Raw genomic sequence first — 9,636 nt, forward strand, 5'->3', positions numbered from 1 at the left:
CCATGTTGGTTGGGATCCACTGGCACCAAGCCCCTTCTGTCAGGATCCCAGACCTACGTGAAGCGCATCAAGCGGAACCCATAGCTCTCAACCATTTGTGTCGCAAAGGCGGGTAATATCACCCGATTTCGTTTTCGGCGGGTGAGATGCCCATTGGAATGAATGGGCGTGCAGGAGGCTTGGTGGGTGAATCAGCCCTTTACAAGGCGGGTGACACCCGCCAAAAGCGTGTGAGTTGAGAGCTATGGGAGCCCAAGTCCTGATGGTCCCAGCTGGAAGATGTGCCACAAGGGGCCGCAGAAGGACCCTGTCACCACGCTAAATAGGTGAGGTGCCAAGACTTGCTCCTGTTCACCTCGAGTCAGGGTTGGAGGGGAATGTGCCGCTATGGAAGTCTATGCACAGTGGTGACTGGAAATGCTGTTCGGTGGTGAAGGCAGGCAACCGCCAGCGGGTCCGGGTGTGGAGCACAGTGGGTGCTGACGAGCGCGGTCGACACGAGTGGATTGGGAACCAACAGAGGCCTTGGATTTCTTTTTCTAATAATATTACACCATGCAACTGAAAATAGCATCTGAATTGTGTCTGCTGCATACAGCAATATAAAAAATACTTTCAGAAAAAGAGGCCCACCTGCATATCTCCAGACTTCAGTGTAGGCCAGTCCACTGAGTACCCCAGTGACATTACACCGATGACATCTTTCCAGCAGAGGGAGAGGATCAGTGCTCCATGAAGGTCGGACGGCAGTGGCGGGACCCTGGGCGGCGTGAGTGGAGCTGCCCGGGGAGGTCAGACAGCCAGTCTGATCAATGTGGGCCGGTAGCTCTGGTGCAGGGGGACTGTAGCAGGCCATCTCAGCCTGAGCACTGCCTTGCTACACAGCAAGGGGGTGGGCAACCGCCTACTGGTCGAGCGCCCAGCCACCATTGAGCCGATGTGCAACAGCGCCTTAGAGGAGTTGCGCAGGGGGAGGTTGCGCGAGGTGCTCATATCTGCTCCTGGCCCTAGGAGCCAAAAGGAAGGTACTGTGATGCCAATGATCCGGCAGCTAGGAGGCAACATACATTGGACCCCCCAATTATGGACATAGCTGCTGGATAATAACAGAGGCTGACTGTGGTGGCCGGTATGGTTGCTCTGATGCGGTCCTCCACTTATATGTAGGATTATATTGTCATCTTCGTCTCTATGTGGCGCCTTCCCTGACCCCCCATGCACACTTAGCGAGGGGCACTAGGAGTGAGTGGCGGTAATTGGATCATACACGAGTGCTGCTTTGCGGCCTGCAGACTCCTCCGGCCATCTCATGATCTCTCATTGAGGCCATGTTGTAGGCTGGAGGCGGGAGGCACCTGTGGCACCAATCAAAATTTGACCTGATTGAGTCATGAAAGATTGAAGTCCTTATTGGTCAATGCCCATGGACCAACCCGGGGCAGAGGCTCTCTACAAGCACTCTAATGTCATAAGCAAAGCTTATTTTATCCAAATATGAACTTTCTTGACATGCCGCACCTACACTTGTTCATTTCAGAACATAAAGCAAGAATGTAAGGCGCTGTGTGACTATTCTTGGGCATAACCATCTCTTACAGTGGGCGGCAGGTGTGGTACCCGGGGTCATGGATCAATGGTCATTTTCCCAGGATCCATTTTGTTGCCTATTCCTACTGCCATTTTGTATTGGTTGCCTAATGAATGTTCTTTTCAGCTGCCATGAGGACAGTTGGTATGGAGAGTTCCCCACTCTAGTCTGGTGGCAATGCCCAGTAAGCTGGCCAGAGTAAGACGCACTGGGCTGCCCGCGACTGTAAATTGTGGTAGTTGGAATGCCAGTCAAGATGGGGAGAAAAGAAAGCTTCAACTCTACTGGTTTTGCATAACCTATTCCTTTAAGGGTTGATATATTTGTCAAGTTGGTCTATTGTGATCTGTGTACTTTTTAAGTCATCTCTAACTGTAGCTGCATGTTTTGATGTAGCTCCCAGCACCATGAGGTTGGCTCTCCAAATTATGCATACCAACCTATGTCTGATAGCAACCACTGTAACCACTTCCTAAGTAAATGCAATGACTGTAACTTTCCACCTGCAATGACTGTAATTTTCTATTGCTGTAAGTAACTATTGTAACCACCTTCTAAAGTAAAAGTGCCTAGATGCCTCTGGGCTTTGTGCGCTATATAAATGAAAAAAAAAATAAATAAATAAATAAAAGAGAGTATTGCTCAAAGGTCAAACATCGACACATTTCTATCAACGAGCCTCGGGGGTACGTGGTGAAGGCCCTAAATTACAGTAGATCTTTTTTTATTTTGAATGTTAGAAATTTAGAAGGCTGCCATTGCACGAATATGTAAATAGATACTCCTAATACACACCTCCTTTTACCCTGGGGTGGGGCAGAGTAGAGTTGTGTAAATACCTATGGATGATGTTAGGCGGTCAGCAACACATGTCAGGGTTTTTGATTTCCCCTTGTAGGCAAGTGTGCACGTACTCTCATTGCGGACTACAAAAGCTGTACCCCAAGGGCCACTGTTCATTATTCTGATTCAAGCAGAGACGAGGGGGCTAATGGGACTTCAGTTGAGTTCCACCCCAGATCCCCCCCCCCCAATACTTATGTTAATTTCTGCAAGCAATGGTCTATGATTACCAGAGAGTCTTTGGTGTGGAGGCCTCAAATGGTCCAGTGTCCCAAACGCGTTAGAATAACCCTGCGTCACAGGCTGGCGTCTCTTGAAATCCAGACCCTTTTATGCGAATGTGGGGGAAAGCGATTCATTGTCTCCTTTCCAAAGCAAAGGAGGGAGGCCCCGCATTTTGGGCTGGGTGTGGGGCTCGCCTGGGGAGGTGGGAGTCGCTTGGGCCTGCCTTGGTGCTTTGCTTAATTGCAATGCTGGGAGAATTGAGCGGGTACATTAGCATTTGAACTATTCGCCGGCAGGGAGGGGCCGAGCAGGTTCCAGAGGGGTCCCACCAGGGGGGATGGCTGAAGAAAGAGGGGCTCCTATACTTAGGTTCACGCTACAAACCTGTTCCGCAGGGGTCTCTTAAACTGCCGGTGAATTCAGTAGAAAACGCGGGGGGGGGGGGGCTGAATCAGACCACGGATTCAAAGTTCTTCTCATGACAAGGAAACCGGGACGCCGACTTCTCTTCCAATAGAATGATGCTTTCTTGGCACGAGCACACGTGCAAGGGCTGTAGCCATCATCTTCACTGTAATGTGCACGTACGCACAGAGAGGACATAGGGGACACGACCGTGGTACTACTGCGTATGCGTCACATTACCTTTATATTCGCTATACCATTGTCAGGCCTCATTGCTTACAACACAGGCTGGTATTCGGCGACTGGAACAGTGGTACTGCCGCTGCGTGGGCAGAACCCCGAATTTATAACCCCTCCCGCCCAGTAACTAGAACCCTGAAATACTGCCTTGTGTGCTCTAGTGTGGGTTGCTCGCATAGCGTTTAATAGCCTTTTCAATGGGACGGAGAAGAGGAGACGAGGATGCAGATACAATAAAGGGGGGAGGGGAGGCTTGACTGGATGAAAAATCGTGGGTGACATTAAAAGCAAAAAAGTCATGTCGCCACATACACCGGCTTTGGCAAATCCGAGAGTGCTTAAAAAAATGCTTTAAGCGGCAGAAAAAGCAGACAAGGCTGGGCATTTAAAACGCGTTCCTTTCTGCGTCTCCCATCATTTGTTCAATCTGTTCTCTCTCTCACCCTGTCGTCCATTTCTCTCTCTCGCATTATAGCCCCTCCCCTCTGCCCCAGTCTCCACCGCCATGCTGTACCTCGGGCTCCAGAATCTCACCCAACAGGTGCTTCCACCCTCCTCCTCCTCACACAGAAACGTGGGCTATTGAGGCCCATCGTCTCACGGAGAAACTGGGAGAGCTGGTTTGGAAGACACAAACATTTAAGACAATCTGCTGGACAGGACAATCCTGGGATTTGAATGCTAGCAGGTGCCACACTTAGATGGAATTCTTAACTTTAGCCTACATTGCATCTAGGTAGAAATTTGAATGTTAGCAGGTGCCACACTTAGATGGATTTCTTAACTTTAGCCTACATTGCATCTAGGTAGAAATTTGAATGTTAGCAGGTGCCACACTTAGATGGATTTCTTAACCTCAGCCTGCATCACACAGATATAGAAATTTGAATGTTAGCAGGTGCCACACTTAGATGGAATTCTTAACTTTAGCCCACATTGCATCTAGATAGAAACTTGAATGTTAGCAGGTGCCACACTTGGATGGATTTCTTAATTTTAGCCTACGTCGCATCTAGATAGAAATTTGAATGTTAGCATGTGCCACACTTAGATGGAATTCCTAACCTTAGCGTGCGTCGCATCTAGATAGAAATTTGAATGTTAGCAGGTGTCACACTCAGATGGAATTCTTAACCTCAGCCTGCATCACATAGAGATAGAATATTGAATATTACCATGTAAAACACATAGATGGAATTCTTAACTTTAGCCTACGTCACACAGATATAGAAATTTGAATGTTAGCAGGTGCCACACTTAGATGGATTTCTTAACCTCAGCCTGCGTCACACAGATATAGGTAATTGAATGTTAGCAGGTGCCACACTTAGATGGATTTCTTAACCTCAGCCTGCGTCACACAGATATAGAAAATTGAATGTTAGCAGGTGCCACACTTAGATGGATTTCTTAACCTCAGCCTGCGTCACACAGATATAGAAAATTGAATGTTAGCAGGTGCCACACTTAGATGGATTTCTTAACCTCAGCCTGCGTCACACAGAAATAGAAAATTGAATGTTAGCAGGTGCCACACTTAGATGGATTTCTTAACCTCAGCCTGCGTCACACAGATATAGAAAATTGAATGTTAGCAGGTGCCACACTTAGATGGATTTCTTAACCTCAGCCTGCGTCACACAGATATAGAAAATTGAATGTTAGCAGGTGCCACACTTAGATGGAATTCTTAACTTTAGCCCACATTGCATCTAGATAGAAACTTGAATGTTAGCAGGTGCCACACTTGGATGGATTTCTCAATTTTAGCCTACGTCGCATCTAGATAGAAATTTGAATGTTAGCATGTGCCACACTTAGATGGAATTCCTAACCTTAGCGTGCGTCGCATCTAGATAGAAATTTGAATGTTAGCATGTGCCACACTTAGATGGAATTCCTAACCTTAGCGTGCGTCGCATCTAGATAGAAATTTGAATGTTAGCAGGTGTCACACTCAGATGGAATTCTTAACCTCAGCCTGCATCACATAGAGATAGAATATTGAATATTACCATGTAAAACACATAGATGGAATTCTTAACTTTAGCCTACGTCACATCTAGATTGAAATTTGAATGTTAGCATGTGCCACATCTAGATGGAACTTGAATGTTACCACACTTAGAATTGAGAACATTATCCTGCCCCACATCTAGATAATTATTGGGAAGATTAGCGAGTGCCACACTTGGACGGAATATGTAGATTAGCAAGTACTACACTTAGACAGAACTGTGAATGTTAGCATGTTAAATGTCATATAACCCACTAACCAATATAAACTCAAACTCTCTGCATACGTATCTCTCTAAAAAAACTCACACAACCATCTCTCGCACAACAAACCGCACGCACTTCACCACACTGCAACAACACATAAGCCACACCTACAACACACGAGGACTGACACCGATCCAATACTCTCACCAAAGCCCAGCACCCGGTGTCTACCGAGTTGAAGCTACCAACCGTACACCACTCCTCTCACTATCCTACTCCCTCTTCACCTTACTAACCCATCCCACCTTCTCATTTGCAGATCCGCCAGAGCACCTGGGGACCAATTCCGTTGGTGACGGTGCGCTATATAAGTACCTTTAACATAACATAACATAAGAAACTTTGCAAAACCAAATGTACAGGGGAGTCAATGCTTCCTTTCCCCGTCCACACCCCTGCTTGCTTAGAGAATAATCACAGCAAATAATCATCAGGTGTGCGTGTAATCCAACAGCAGAGATGGCAGCATGGCGGCCGGTGGGGAAACAGACGGATTACTTACAGTTAACCCTCATCACAGTGAGCCCTTTACATCAGGAGGCTGCCAGAATTGGGTTTGCCATTTTATACAGTAGCATAGTTCCATTGGGCGGAGTCAGGGATATTTTATTCGTCCAACAGGTATTGTTAAAAGAGACACATTTTTAGTGTTTTGCAGAAATAGAGGATGTTGGGGGCATGTCAAACTGCTGCTGGGTTTGAGTTCTAGATGGTTGTGGCCTGGCAAGAGAAGGGCGTCTTGGAAGCCTTCTTATGGAATCACTTATATTCCAATCTTTTGGTAGTTTTGCTAAGTGAGGTGCGAGAGCCCCCAGATGGGTGGGGTTTAGCTGCCAAGTATGCTGGTGTTCCATTCGAGGCTGCTTTGTAGGTAATCCATGCAGTTTTGACGACCTTTGACCTCTACCGGAAGTGATGTCATTTGACCCCACCCCAAAGTTACATCCTGGGAAGCGATGAAACACAACCTTTCACCCCTTGACAAAACAGGAAGTGGCATCAAATGGCATTGTTCCTAAGTACACTACAAAAAATATGGTAATGATTTCACTAATGTGATATACATTTCATACAAGAATGGATCACCATATGTCTCATTAATACCTGTGTGTATAGATCCATATTGTTAAATTACTGTGAATGGAAGCAGACGTCCAAGGCCAAATGATAATATGTTATTGTATAGCACTTATGCGTAAGCTCTTTTTTAGAGAACAAATATGCATACAATATCACCCAACTTGTGTCGGTACCAATTTATCAACCTAAGAAGGATGAAAGGCTTTTTGAGAAGTAAAAAAAAAATGGAAAAAAATATATATATTTTTTCAATTATTTTTTTCTCCAAACCGGTCCAGGCGTGGCATTAAGCCCTCGTTCCAAGGGCTGGAAGGGTCGCTCAGGCCATTAATGAGGGCTCCGGGACATTACCCCACGTTCCAGCACTTGGCACGGGGGCTTAAGGCGATTAGCACCATGGGTTACCAAAGTGGTAAACCAGGGTGCTAAAAAAAAAGTATTTTCAGTCATTGAATGGGACACCTTGCGCTTCAATGTCTGAAAATACTGTCTTAAAATGGCCGCCATAGAAAGGGAAGGAAGGGCTGCGGGAGCCGGCTGCGGGAGCCAAGGGTAAGGAGCGGTTGCAGCTATAATAAGGTAAGTAGGGGGGTGGGAAAAGTGGAAAAATGGAGGACGGAGGGAGAGGGGAAAATGGTGGCAGGGAACCGGCCATCAGGCGGCATGCAACACAGGCTGAGATCGTCAGTTTCAGCCCGCGTTCCTAGCCCCCCACCAGGGTGCTGATGCAAATGCACCTTCAACCGCTGAAAACATGATTGATGTGGGTGTGTACTCAGGAGCATTAAGGCCATCTAACCTAAAATAAACTCCTAAGTTGTCCTTCTACTAGAAGGATTTGCTGAATGGGCCAAGAAGCAATTTGTGATAAATAAACATGTAAGAAAACAAGACTTCTACAACCAAAAGCTTCAGGAGCAGTACAAAATGGAGGAGTACGGCAAGGTAACTCTTCAAGCTTTTAACGATGAAGGCTCTATATAGTCCCATTTCAGACAGAATCCATCTGCGGTGGGTGAGCGGGAGGTGGGGCAGGGACACTTGGGTTTTTCGGAAATCCATTAGCACCGTGAAGAGCATGCTCCTGGAGAAAGCATGGGGAGGATCGCCCAGTGTGTCTCCAGTCCCCCAAAACTCCTGTACCAGGTAATCTCTTTTAGGCTGAGGGTGAGGAATGCAAAGATAAATTGCCCCATATACAAGAGAAACCTCTCAGGAGTGTACATCTACTAGTCTCCATCAATACTATGTAACTCTGGCCCTCACTGAAACACAGAAGCTGGAGAGACCCTGCGCACTGCTACAGTGATGATGAAACTCGCTCATGGGTCCTACTACAAGGGGGCCCTGCGTCACCATTGCATTTCTTCCCTGATCAGGTTAGGCGAAAATGCTCCACTATAGGCACAGAAACCACATATGAAGCTGGGGGCAAAACACAGAGCTGTACACTGATGTGCTTGCGTCAGTTTCACCTGAACATGTCAGACCAAGGCTTAAAGTCTCTGGTCTGCATTAGGGAGGGCAATAATTGGATCAGTGGGAGCAACAGGAGGACAAAGGTGGAACATCTTAGAACACCAACAAGGGGGCACAACACATGGAAGTGGGAGGAACAGAGACCCGACCAATCTTGCAGTCTGTAGGAGATAGCAGGGTGGGTGGGCTTCATTGCTCAGCCAATCCCATGCATTATTAAGCAACCTAAGTAGCCCAGCCCTTTAAAAAGGGGCAGGAGAGAACTGAGTTTGTCACACTTGGGACTGTAGTGCAGCAAGAAGTGACTCCAGTTGGGGAGCCAGATAGACAGCAGAGCCACTTGAGGGGTGCTACTTGGGAAAAATATTTCATACACCAGGAAGAAGAAAAAGTCTTGAGTCTTCTGAGAGCTCTACCTCTGACCTTGACGAGGGCCTGAAAGCAAGGATGATGCATAGTTTGAAGCTTGCTGGTAGGAACCAGAGGATACACCTACCCAAAGTACATACCACAGAGGGCAGCCTTCCTCCTTCTGAAATATGTCTCAACACTACACTTGCAGAGAGGGTCCCAGAGATGGCCCTTATGACTACTATACGACTATCAACTTGCAGAATGAAGAATGAAAGGTGTAACATGCTCTTTGACTAGTCACTGACTGCACCAATGCATCACAGATATGACAAGAGATATTCTCTCAGAGAGCCATTTAAACCGTATCCAGATGATGGTTTCGATGCGACAGATGTTTCATCAGTGGACCAGGTCAACTAACAATAAAGCCATGAGTCATTGACGTCATTAGGGACATCACGACATAGCCACATTAGCCATGAAACAAATATGCACCCCTTCATGAAGCTATATAAACATGTACTAGTTTATTGCTTGTAGACATGAAAATATGCGTATAACTTCTGTAGGAAGAGGACGGATACATTTATATAATGCTAAGAACCTTTCCTTTCTTTCGCCAAAGCGAAACCGCAATATGATATGATATATGATAAGTCATTTATAACGCGCCTGCACAAGTGTTTCTAAGCGTGACAAGACAAGGGAGGGAAGACAGAGGGAGGACAAGACAAACGATCTTACTAGGCCTTGTGTCATTCAGATTGTGCAAGTGTGAGAACGAGAAGTGCAAGAGGAATGGGAAGGGGAAGTGCGAGAGGAGGGCAAAACAGGGCAGCAATGCTCTGAGTAAGTGCAGCCAGGGCAGTGTGGCTCTGGGTAGTGCAAGGGGAACAAGGGACTGTAGGGTTACAGTTAAGCCCCTAACTGCAAGAAAGGCCTGTAAGCAGTGCAAGGGTGCCTGATCAAGAAAGAGCCTGGTACCCAGTGAGGCTCTGATGGTAGCCAAGCTACCCATCGGAACAGCAGACATGGATAGGGGATACACGATCCCTGCAGCACAAGGCGCATAGCTGGTGTTCACAGCCAAGGACAGGGGCGGGTGGAGAATTCCTGGTTCCACCTGCAAGAATTCTCAT

This window comes from Ambystoma mexicanum, chromosome 1p, assembly GCF_040938575.1.
Source record: "Ambystoma mexicanum isolate Mex_15411 chromosome 1p, UKY_AmexF1_1, whole genome shotgun sequence".
Taxonomy (NCBI): Eukaryota; Metazoa; Chordata; class Amphibia; order Caudata; family Ambystomatidae; genus Ambystoma; species Ambystoma mexicanum.